The following is a 13,700-nucleotide window of genomic DNA, read 5'->3' on the forward strand; positions in this document are numbered from 1 at the left end:
CCCTTAGACTGGACCACACGCTGGCCCAATATGTACAGGGGCCTTTACCTTTCGGAATATGGTGTCGTGTTTGGCATCTCCGTCGGGCACATCGTGTTCCCTGAGAGAGGAGGGCGGGACCCAGCGGCGCCTGTTCAGGGGGACGGGCGTCCTCCCCGAGGCTCGCAGCACGGGCCCCGGCTGCCGCGCGCTGTCCGTCTTGTCGGCATTGAGTCCGCCGCTCCCTTAGACTGGACCACACGCTGGCGCAATATGTACAGGGGCCTTTACCTTTCGGAATATGGTGTCGTGTTTGGCATCTCCGTCGGGCACATCGTGTTCCCTGAGAGAGGAGGGCGGGACCCAGCGGCGCCTGTTCAGGGGGACGGGCGTCCTCCCCGAGGCTCGCAGCACGGGCCCCGGCTGCCGCGCGCTGTCCGTCTTGTCGGCGTTGAGTCCGCGCGCTCCGCCGCCGCACCCCTCGCTCTGCCGCCCCGGTCCGCTGCCTACGGCTACCACCACGCCTTCGCGAACTGCCTGCAACAAAAACACTACTTTGAAGTTTGCACCGATATCGCGGCGGCTGTCAACCTATGCAGAACTGTATAGGGTACCCTAGAGTAGGTCTCTTCGTGGTCGTGACCTCATGTCTGAGGGACGTGACTCCTATGGGTTATTCTTCCTACTATCCTATCCTCGGCCATCTGCATCGTTGCCTGGAGCGAAGTCTGGGTAATATTTGGAACCACATCTGACCATTTACTGGGTGCACGCCCTCTACTCCTAGAGTAGGTACTAAAGTATAAAAAGGGTATATCTATAGAATGAACGAATGAGTACATGTTATGTAAGGTGAAATTCGGCCGAGCAGGGGAGACTCTTTATTTATGCCGTCTTATACTATTAAAGTAAACTTTAGTAGGTCTTCTTTTTGTCATTCGCTTCTATTTGGTAAGCATATAGATTTACCCACTGTAGATTCGACTATAGAAGCAAAACAATAATGAACTTATATATATTATAATTCATATTTTCGTCTAGAGATAAGTCAGTACGAGCAAGTTTAATCATCATCTGAAAATAGCGTTCAATGCAGCCAATTGTAAAACATAGTTATCATTAATATAATTAATAACGTTCGTTGCTTTATTTGAACTAGTAATTTTGATATAGAAATAGCAATAAACAATTAGGCAAGGGCGGCATGGCATACCTATCCACGCCGAAGAAAAACTTCGTTAAATTTTCAGCAACTATACATCATTATATCACAATATAATAGCATATCTTAATATGCATCGGATAGGACCAAATGGCGGGAAAGAGGGGAGGCCTTTGCCCAGCAGTGGGACACTTCTATAGGCTAATAAAAAAAAATTCTTAATATCAAGTTAGGTACTAAATTAAAATATTCAATTCTCAATCAACCGCTGGCCAATATGCTATTTACTCAAAACAAGAATAATTTTATTCGGCTACAAATATAATGACCACCAAAAAATACTTTGGTACCCTAAATAAAAAAATCATGCTTACCAAAAAAAATTACTGAACACCAAAAAAATAAGGCCTAAAATTACAAATGTACCACCATTTTAATTACGACTGCACTTCAAATTGTATTCGAATACCAAATATATTGAATGATTACCAAAAATCATTAATGATCACCAAATCTTGAAGACCAAATAAATGCGATATTTTCACCTAAATAAACCACTATGATACCAAAATATTTATACATATTACCAAATAAAGTAAAATGATGCCAAAATTACTAGCGCCTCCCGCTCAACCCCCGTACCCCGCACCGCATAACTTAGGTAGGCATACTGAAATGCTACTAGAAAAGTATGTTAGGTTAGGTTTGTACTGCTATCAGTTAAGTGGGCTAGGTTAACACTGCGACCCTTACAGAAACGAATTGCTACTAGAAAAGTGGGTTAGGTTAGGTTTGAACTGCGACCCTTACAGAAAAGAAATGCTACTAGAAAAGTGGGTTAGGTTAGGTTTGAACTGCGACCCTTACAGAAACGAAATGCTACTAGAAAAGTGGGTTAGGTTAGGTTTGAACTGTGACCCTTACAGAAACGAAATGCTACTAGAAAAGTGGGTTAGGTTAGGTTAGGTTAGAAAAGTGGGTTAGGTTAGGTTTGAACTGCGACCCTTACAGAAAAGAAATGCTACTAGAAAAGTGGGTTAGGTTAGGTTTGAACTGCGACCCTTACAGGAACGAAATGCTACTAGAAAAGTGGGTTAGGTTAGGTTTGAACTGTGACCCTTACAGAAACGAAATGCTACTAGAAAAGTGGGTTAGGTTAGGTTTGAACTCCAACCCACACAGAAACGAAATTCTACTAGAAAAGTGGGTTAGGTTAGGTTTGAACTGCGACCCTTCCAGATAAGAAATGCTACTAGAAAAGTGGGTAAGGTTAGGTTTGAACTGCGAACCTTACAGAAACGAAATGTTACTAGAAAAGTGGGTTAGGTTAGGTTTGAACTGCAACCCATACAGAAACGAAATGCTACTAGAAAATTTTGCTTTGCTTTAATAGGATAGCAAGATTTAAAAATTTGGTTATAATTTTACATTAAAATGGAGTTCTAATTATGGTGGTCATTTACTATTTTTGGGTTTACAATGATTATTTTGGTGTCATTTTATTTAATAGGATAGCACGATGTAAAAAATTGGTTATCAATTGACATTAAATTGGGGTTTGAAATTTGGTAATTATTTACAATTTTTGGGTTAATAATGATTAATTTGGTGTCATTTCCTTTAATAGGATAGTAAAATGTAATAAAATTGGTTCATTTCACATTAAAATGGTGTTATAATTTTGGTGATCATTCATTATTTTAGGGTGGTAAAGTAGATTTTTTTGGTATTAAATTTTATTAAATCTGGTGATCAGTTAAATAGCAGCCATTTTATTCTAGTTAATATTAAGCTTTTAAAAGCATGACGCAGCATTCACTAGTGTTTATTTTGCGATTATTTACCATTTATCATATGTACCTACATTAATTTACATAAACAATAAAAACAAACACACAATTGTATTCTGAATCATTTGTCCTTTGGAAGTTTCCAAAATTGAGTGGCAGTAAGCTGAATAATCAGCATTGAGTAAACAAACATTGCTAAAATCATAACCTTTGGCCTTCGGGTAAAACTTACACTATTGTTCCCAACAGATTGGTTACTTTATGATATAGTGTTGTCCCGCCCATGATGCCACTTATTGTCAATGTCAGTACGAGTTTAACAACAATATGCGCGTGCAATAGAGATAGCAACAGGCGGATAATGTATTAAAATCTATCTGAATCGCGTCTCTTCTTTACTTTCACTGGACATCACCTTTCAGCGCAAACAATGTAATATTTTGTCGAGGGATAACTACGTCTAAGAACTACACGTGTCACCTCGCCTACTCTATAACGCCTACGTGTCATTAGTGTAAGGATTCAATGTAGTTCCTTTGTGTAGAATACCTATTGGAATGCCCGCTCCACCTGATGAGTGGACCGACGACCCCTGTCGGTCGATAAACAACGCAATACACACACTTTACGTAAGGCTAAAACACTCAACTCACTAAATATAACACCGTAACGTCATGCTGGATGATAGTTTTGGCACTGACTTAAATTTTTTAGACGTCTATAACTTAGCATTAACCAAACGCGAGATGTTCCGCTCGCGACTCCGGCACTACACTCGATTGCGTCCTAGTGTGTAGAAACAAGCGTCGGACCTGCCCGATCAGAATACGTTTCCAGTTCACTAAGCGTCCCGAATATAAGCGCACTATTACGACTTTAATAACTAGTAAGGTAAGGCTTATACTGGTTCGCGTGTGGAGATGCGGTCGCTAAGTGTTGTGAATGAGCCCTGATCGGTGCGAATGCCGTTCGCAAACTAGTTTGGGGTCGGCGCATGTAGCGAGCAGCGGCCGGGAGCAGACGGGCGGCGGGCGCAGGTGAGACGCGGTCGCCGCCCGCGCCGGCACAGCTGACGCACATCGTCTAGCCCTAGTACTCCGCGACCTGCTGCATTTTCAAAATCATAATTGGCCGCTGTCGCCACGCAGATGGATTTGGAAGCGCCCGGGCGCGGCCGACGTGCGGCGGGGTCGGCGCCCGCGGGGACCTTGACGCGGCGGCTGCAAGGTCGCCGCCTCCGTCGGGCGTCATGGCTCGCCGAAATGATTCTTTACGGGGCCCGCTCGGCGTAGGGTATTGACATATCGGTGCAAAAGCGGTGTCGACGACCCCTTGGAGCATCCCCAAAGGGTCAGGTCCCGGGCGGAGCCGCGGGGCGCGCCGCTGCCGGCAGGGCATCGACCCCACCGCACACAGATATTCGTTAATCGCTCGTCGCCCCGTCGCGACTGCTTTTTATTCAATGCTAGTAGCGTTTGCCGATATGATTGATAACGATTTTTGCGACTAAATTCGGAACGGAACTAATTCAACTGATGCGTAGTACAAGTGGTAAAAACTGAAAACAACGTGGTACAAGTGGTGAAATCGTTACCAAGTGGTAACAACTCAGATTTTGTTTCTCCCCTGTTACTGACAAAAGTAATTCCCAGTAGTTGCAGCCTGTCCGATTTCTAAGATCAAGTTCGCCATACATTTACCATGGCGTACTTGATCTTAGAAAAGCGGACAAACTATACCACCAACTCTGGTAATAACTAGTGCGAATCTTTTATTCTCAGTTGTTACCACCAAATTTTTATGTTCACTACTAACAACATAAATACAGAGTGGGTTATTATTTTATCGCCAGCCAATTCAGTAAACTGTTCTACAACACTACAACTGAACAAACATTTCTATATACTTTCGTAAGTTTATAGGTACAAGAATGAAATAATTCTACAAAAATCATGAAATCAGTTTAACAATATAGCCACGGACACGAACGGTAAAACTATTAAGATTTATTTTACACACAAATAGTTTACTGAATCACCTGTCGACGCGACGTGAAACATTCCCAGTACATATTAATTTATCTTGGTATTATTTTCAGTATTGAACATTATAACTAATGGGAATAACGCAAAATATCTAATAAGTAGTTATGTATTTGTTTTATAAGGGGGCAAAATTGTTTCCAACTCCTCTTGCCCGATCGAATCATTGAGCGTTGAGATCGGTGGACTTTATTACAAAAGGGATAAGGTCCACCGATGTACCTACAGTTAACAGTGTGGGCGAAGGTACAACATACCCTAAACATAAATATACATATAAAACAGACAGATGATCTCTGCCGCTTCCGCTCGAACGATCGGAACAATCAAATACGTTTCTGTTTTTAGCCGTGATGACTGTAGGGAATACGTGCAACTGCGAGTCAATAACCACGGCGGGACAATAGGCAGAACGCCCTTCACCCTCCCTAGTTATTCGTCTCGGGAGTCTCGGGACACCCGCTAGGCTAGACGTCCCTCCGAGTCTAGCCTAATTCTGTTGCCACCTTGGCTCTCCTTTCATCTAATTGACTTTGAACCTATTCAATATCGCGACTAATGAAATTGTATCCCAGTGTTCTTTAATAATACATAAATATTTGACATTCTTAAACTAATCTAGTGAGTCCCGCAGTAAGCTCAATAAAGTACATATTAGGTTCTATAAGAAAAAGAAATCATACAGATATAAAAAATAGTGGATTCTAAAATAAGGTTCATTACTAGAAACGATCGAAATCAACGCAGAAACAATACCTAAAATTATCTGCACAAACCTAAACCCAACAATATTAGGTAGGTACAGAGCAATCGCCCTTCACCACCCTCCTTAGTTGTTCGTCTCTGGGTGCCCGCTAAATGCCTCTCTGTCAAGTCTAGCCTATACATAAATATAAGACAATTTTACACAAGTCGACCTAGTCCCACAGTAATATTAATGGCTCTTTAAACTAGGAACAATAGAAAAGCAACGCCGAAACAAATAACAATCCCTAAAATGACACAGAACTAAGTCAAAGAATATAGGTATTCCCCGGTGCGATGCAGGTAATTATGAACCTGTCATCCGCATAGCTTCGTACTGGCGTGTAGCGTGTTGGTTTCCAGGTAGCAATCGATCGCCGTATATTTGTTTCTAGACTTTCTAGAATCTAGATTATATGTAAATACAAAACGGCGTTGTATAGAATTCAAACGCGCGTACAAAATTTTTATGTTGTAAGGAATTTGAGAGCCTACCGCGAAAGCTGAAATTCGGAAATTGGGGGCTCAAATAAGTATAATAATGGGTCACGGGTCACCCACCCACCCTGGTGTGTCTGGGTAATTAAACCGAGCGATGTATTTGGTGTAGTTTTTCAAAGTCGCCCGAGACCTCATCTCCTTTTTCTCGATAATGCTGTATTTGAATTTGAATCATGATTCGAATGATTAAACCGCGTAGACTATACTCGTATAGCACAGAAGCGTCGCAACATTATCTCGTGCGCGAGATAGTCAAGCTGTCCCTCTCACATTTAGAATAAGACGGGCAGTCTATCTCGCGTGCGAGATTTGCGCTCCTCTGCTACTACAGTCCTACAAATGTTTCGTTTCATTCACTTGCGACAAATGAAGGCTAAGGGCGAAGTGACCAATAAACAAACAAGTTATAAATAGACCAAATAGGATAGAAGTGTGTATGTTTATCTAATTGACAATAGACGAAGTGAATCGTTAAGGTCAAGTTCATATCGTAAGCGGCATAGCGTCAGCACGTCTTTCCTACGCGGCGTCATCGTCATAATGTTTAGTATGAAGATGTACTGGAACGATCACCGGCTGACGCTATAGTCAAGACTAAACTGTAAGCTGCGTCTGCACGCTGTACCTACTCGACATGACGTCTTTAGATGTTTTCGAACATTGCTGCGTGTCTACATGTTCGATTGAACGTCAGAGCAAATTGAAAAAATGAAAGGAATACAAAGCGGATTTTTGTGGCGGCATTGCATGTGATGTGGTACAAGTATGTTATGACTGGGATCCAGAAGTCGATTTGCACTGCTGTCGCTGCATGCTTCATAGCGTAGGAACCAATGCCGTCTAATCAGTGTAGTGAAAACATTCGTGAACGTCGTCAGCTGAGCTAACATACATAACCACAGAATAAATAATAGTACTAGGTACAGAAGACTCACTCTCTAACAAAACGCGTCTGTTACGATCAGGACAGATATGGCCACTAGGTGGCAACAGCGCCACGCGCGGCTTATGGCAAACCCCAAAATTGGGGTCGAACGGATGTGCTTTTAGCTACCTGTAGCAAAGCGACGAAATCGCGGAGTGAGACACGCCTGACATAACGTATGATGAGTTTAGTAAAAATAATTTGATTACCTAGTTTACTAGATGCACGGTTTATCAGTTTATACCTACTAACTTAGTGAGCGAAAAGCGTATTGATTAGGTTACGTAGGTTGAACCCACGCAGGACGAAGCCTGTTAACCTGGGCGAAAATAGCGATCGCGAAGATAAAATGAATATGGCAAGTTATTGGAAAATGATTTACCCATTTTATGCCGATGACGCAGATCTGTAGAAATAGATTATCTTCCGCCAAAACAAGCACTTTCTCACAAACATTTTAATGCAAGTCAAGTAACGTGCAAATGAGTCGATGAAATGCCAACGCGACAACGATTAAGGAGGCCAAGAGAATCACATGGCAACATGTTTCACTTCACCTCACGTATTATTGTTTTTTTTTTTTACAATAATAGGTATATAGAACAATTTGTAAATAGTGCTGTTTTTGTCTACAGTTCACTATCTCTCATCTACTACTACACTACAAGATATCCTTGAAGGGATAATAAGTTCGCCTTTTTACTACCTCTTAAAACTCTCTGTCTGAATAGTTAAATATTTAGACACAGAATTTTGAGTAACGGAACTTCATTGTTGTACCTCCATACCTAACCTGCGTAATAACCGGAACCTTGTACCGTTACGAGTAACTTCCAAAAATTAGATATAGACAACTGTTTGGTCTCCAAAGATTGACTATAGAGAATCACTGTTTTTTTTCAAGCCAGACAATGTTTAACATGGTATTAAGCAATGTTGTGCAACAATATTATGTGTGTATTACGATAACGAATCCTTTTAAGTTTCGCTAATTATTCGCTAAATAATGTAGTGCATTGTTTATGTACATTTAAAAACGAATTCAAGACCGATAAAATTCTGCAATTTAATTTCCATATCCTTTGCGACGACAAAACGGAGACGGTATACCTATCTACCAAATATACATAATCAGGGCAATAAGTCGTTAAAATGAATGTTCGTCATTCATCTAAAAATAGGTCGATCGATTTACACGTCGTAGTGAAAAGGGTTGAAAAATTTTACAGCTGTATTAAATTTTACGTTTTACTTGTAGGTAATTGAACGAAACTAAGCTAATGTCTTTTCCGATTTTAATCCGTAATCACCCCTTCATGCTGATTAGAGGATGTATAGAACTATAGCCAGAATAAGAATAGCGAATTTTCGGTGGTAACTAGTGGAGATTTGCAATTTGCAGCAAGCTTTGGGGGCGGTAAATAGGATCTTTCAATATTTTAAATGAGTGAATAACCGCTAAATCGATTTTAATGAAAAATGGTATCGAAATAGATTGTGTCCCGGAAAAGGACATAGAAAATAATGATCACGGAAATCATCCAACGCAGACGAAGTCGCAAGCAGAAACAAATATGCTTATAAAAATGTTATTAATCAGAAACTTATTGAATTTCGAGTAATTTACTCTAGTTTAAGTTCTATGTGCAAAACACAGGGGTGCGCTGCAGGGTGTGCTGCAGGGCGGCCCGCCCCTCCCGCGACCCAGTTGGCGGGGCCGCGGTCGCAGGGCCGCGCGCTCGATGGAGCGCTACCATTGACCCACATCTGCGGCCCCGCCGCGGCGCAGCCTCTGCACCGCTGCACACCTACATATGATCCATACGATTATTAGCTACAATTAGGTATTTAAACGTGAGGATGCTACTGACTGCACCGTGGCAGTTATCTAATTATTTTTTTATTTTACTGCTGACTCGAATTTAGTACCGGCGATTTGTTCGACGTTTCATTTACTAAAACATTGATTGAAAGTTTTTTTAACAGTCGGATTTTCAAAGGGGTCACGTTTTAGACCAATGTCTTATACAGGGGATGAAGTCTTTTTCTGGAGTATACATTTTAGATAAGATTTAAGTGAATACCGTATCGTATCTCTGCCCGTCCGCGAAGCACACGGGCGCTACTGGACCGGTTGCACCGTTTATTTGTTTAATATATATTCTCAAATGTCTTTAGTATCTAAGACATATTTCATGTCTATTGTATTGTGCGCAAGATGGGTAGACTATGCCTTAAATAGGAGAGAGGGGCTAGACAACTTAATTCCGAAGTAAAGCTACAATATTTCATAACAGTAAATTTTGAAAGAAGCTGTAATAAGTCCTAAGCACTTCTAAGTTCTAAGTGGTACACCTGTATACTGTCACAGAATAATAATACTAGGTACAGAAGACTCACTCTCTAACAAAACGCGTCTGTCACGATCAGCACTAGATATGGCCGCTAGGTGGCGACAGCGCCACGCGCGGCTTATGGCAAACCCCAAAATTGGGGTCGAACGGATGTACTTTTAGCTACCTGTAGCAAAGCGACGAAATCGCGGAGTGAGCCACGCCTGGCACTTCTAAGTTCTAAGTGGTACACCTGTGTACTGTGTTTACGTCGCTAAGTCACGACTGTCACGAGTTAACGTCACTAAGGCATTAGCATGTGTGTGATCAGGAAATGTTTGCCTAATGTATGCAACATACAGTATATGATACCTCTACTTATTATTTAGTTGAAACAATTGCAGAAAATGAACATCAGGTGACTAATTCATACAAGTAATACAACTATAGTTCGTTTTTTTTAGCATTAGAAAGAAGTTGAAAGAAGATAAGCGATCTTGGCATGCCTTTTAATTGAAAAACGCTTTTTAAAAATCACTTATGAAAGCAGAAGAATATAAATGATCGTATTAGATTCATAATTGTTACATATTTGCCATAACTTATTTTTAAAACGTGTTTTTCAATTAAAAGACACATCAAGATTGTTTACCTTATTTCTAATGCTAAAAAAACGGGTTATCCGCAGTAGAACGCAAAATGACTAGTGTGTTGTTTTGCCTAAATCGCAATTAGTCTACATCGCAAACGGTCTAGAACGCAAAATGCCCACTTTTTATATCACCACATTTTACACTACTCATTTTGCGTTCTAGACCTTCTGCGGATAACCCCGTTACCATAAGGGCACACGGGGCCCGTGCCCAGGGCCCTGATCCTCAAAGGGCCCCGAAGGACGGACAGTAACAGTATATTTGTTACTCATAATAAATAAATAAAACATCATAACATATTTGTTATGATGTTTTTTCGGCCATTGGCCTTTCGAAAACTTCCAAAAGGGCCCGAAATTCTTATGTCTGTGCCCCTGCCCAGGGACCCCAGCATAGTTTAAGACGGCCCTGTGTATACCTAGGCCACACCTAGGGGGTTGGGGGTGCAATTGGATCCATATCGAAAATCTAGATTTTAGGACGCTGACTGGACGAATGCGACCGGCGGCGTTGGTAGCGGTGCGATTGTCGCCGCCAGCCGCCGCCATCGTCTAGTACAGGATCATTCAATTCTATACATTTTGATCAAGTCGCTCAAGCGAGGCGGCGCGAGCGGTACGTTCGAACGACTCATCAAAATGTATATAGACTTGAAAACTTGAATGAACCTATTCTGAATGACAGCGGCGACACTCGCACCGCTGCCCACACCGCCGGTCGCGTGCGTCCAATCCGCGGCCTTATGATGGATAAACTTGACCTACTAACACATTTGTGGCTCAGACTTGGCCTAGTAAGCAGATTCTACCTATCATAGCATTGTTTTAAATTTAAGTGATGAATACAATTATAATTAACCCTTATATTAGTTTTAAGGTTCCGGTTCACACAGGCGCGTTTTTCGGGCGGAGCGTGAGCGTTTTATATGTAAAAGAGGCGCGCCCCCCTCATGCGCCGCCCGCAAAACGCGCCTGTGTGACAGAGCCTTTAATTTTGCACGCAACTGGTAACAACTTTTACACAAACACATGGTGTAGGTTTAAGATGTTATTTTTTTTGTGAGCAGATAATTGCCAATCCCTTGATAAAGTAAATTAATAAATAAACCCTTAAATTTACCAAAAATATCAAAGGATTAAAACCTTGGCCGGATTCAGTAGCCCTCTTCATTATAGATTCTAACAAAAAATGCAAAATGGTGGTGATTTAACTATGTACCCAACGCAGGGCTACTTCCTATTGACCCATTTTCAAAAATGTAAGTGATTTTCAAAAGTGGGGATGCCCTGTAAATAATGGGTAAGCTTTTTACTGTGAGCACTTTAGCATAGTTCAGAATATGGACTTATTGTATTAGTAAAAGTAGTGTTCTGCGGCGGTAGCACGGTTGCATTTTTATCACTTGTCACCATGCCTGTCATGTTCTAACAAGTATGTAAGTGCGAAAGTGACAGGCCTAGTGACAGTCGATAAAAATGGAACCATGCTATGCCCGCTGTTGAGTTATTGGCAAATCCTATTATTGATCACTTGCATTTCATTGAAAATTTGGATCAACAAAACGATATACCGTAGGAAACCCTAACCTTTTATTATTATTATGGAAATTATACTAAAACGTAAAACCAAATGAATTACTTAACACCCACAACATAATTTATAGCAGAATTATGATGTAATGCGAGTTATGTGCTTGAATTTAGGGTATGTAGTTTTGCCTAACCTTATTTTCAAAGAATTGCAACATTCGGGACATTACTACACAGATCAAGAAACTACAAAATTTTGTAAGGAATTAATACATTGTACTAAATTATTCTCCATTACTTAAATTACCATTGAACAGTTTAATGAATAAATCACAAATAAAATATTCTATTGTGATTCTTAATAGTGTGAGATGTATGCAATTAATTTTTAACCATGATTTACTGATGAAATAACTCACAATAATTAAAAAATATAAATAGACATGCATTAAGACACATACTGTAATGTTTGTAGGCACCATTATTGGTTTAGGTATAAAAAATATTAAATTCATTTACATAGTGAAGCTTGTCAGATGTGTAATACTTGCCAGGCCCGGCATCAGCTGGCCTGGCTACATCATTCACTACAGACCCAGATCCTTCAGATTCAATAGAAATACTTGATTATATATTATATGTATGTAGTTTTGAATTTAGGTAATATTCTGAGCATTAGTCTCATGTAGTCACCAGACAAGGATTACCAACACCAACAGGTAAAATTAGCAATACATAAGTGTACAACTACCCACTACAACTACCTATTTCATAAAATTCATAAGGTCGTTAGGAAATCAGGAAACATTACAAATAGGTGTCGAGGCAATTCGCGATTAGCACAAAGAATAACGGCGTATACAATACGAGGAACACCCGCGACCAATCACGGGAGTCGCCGCCGTCGGCCGTCGACGCCGAGCGCTCACTTCCTCTACGGACTCTACGGCCCCATCGAGGTTAGAATGCATACAGCACTCCCTCAGCGCTTCCTCTTGCTTCTCCATAACACAGACCCTCATCTTTGCCTACAACATGTATGTATCCAAATTCTAGAATAATATACGGAACTCGCGAAATGGCACACAAAGGTGACGCATCGACACGATCCGATCGAATGATCACGGTGGATCCAGCCATCCCTCTTCACATTACTCGCCAGGACTTCATTGCACAATGTTGCTTGATCCTTGGGGACACTAAATACACAATAATAAATGAAATTCACAAACTTACGAGGCGTTGAAAGTCAATTGTAGAAAGCACACGCACCGCAACGCGACAAGCGAGTTCTGTTGCACGCACACTACTGAAAAATTTGACACCCACACATAGACAAAAGCTTGACTTCGTCTAACAATGCTCCAGTCAAGTATCTTATAATGAAATTTAATATTTCGTGCACTGTTTCGTATTGAGACTATGTGCAATAAAAATATAACAAGATTTATACAATTTTCACAAACACGCAATTGAATTTATCTGGCAATTTTGTATTAAACAAGTACAATATATCCGGTCGAAAACTAACAAAAGCGTCCTCTGCAGCCTAGCAATGACAACTGAATCGTTGTCGTTTTAAATACAAGAAAACTATCGACTAGGGTAAGAATTTATTCAGCCACTTCGTTCAGAAACGTGTAAAGTTCATCCATTATAGGCAAACATTTGCACCGACTTTCAGAATATTATGACGTGTGAAATTTGCACAGTCAGTGCTATTAAAATCGCTGCCAAGTTAACTTGTTCTGACTTTAACTTGTAATGGCACTATGTCTCTCTTTCTAAGAATCGTGGTTGTTAGAGAAAGAGGCAAACAGCGCTTAAGTAAGGCCAGAGGCCTATTTTATAAATTACAAGTTACAATTTACAAGCTGCAGTCTCTTTCTAACCCTATGTGTTAGAACGAGACTTCCGCTTGTAAATTGTAACTTGTAGCTTTATAAAATAGGCCACAGGTAAGGCTAACCACAGACGCATGGAATTTTCATTCGGTTTACGTATGACAGGTGTGAACGGGACGTAGCTATATACATACATAG

At 40.8% G+C, this 13,700-nt stretch overlaps 1 long non-coding RNA gene across 1 annotated transcript; it reads right to left on the bottom strand.

The window, feature by feature from the left end:
- Positions 1 to 437: 437 nt before the first annotated feature.
- Positions 438 to 13,217, bottom strand: LOC134666994 (uncharacterized). Its single transcript, XR_010098570.1, has 2 exons — positions 12,895 to 13,217; positions 438 to 516 (listed from the first exon to the last, which is right to left on the bottom strand). It is a non-coding gene; the product is annotated as an uncharacterized LOC134666994 (long non-coding RNA).
- Positions 13,218 to 13,700: the final 483 nt, after the last annotated feature.

This window comes from Cydia fagiglandana, chromosome 8 (genome assembly GCF_963556715.1).
Source record: "Cydia fagiglandana chromosome 8, ilCydFagi1.1, whole genome shotgun sequence".
NCBI lineage: Eukaryota > Metazoa > Arthropoda > Insecta > Lepidoptera > Tortricidae > Cydia > Cydia fagiglandana.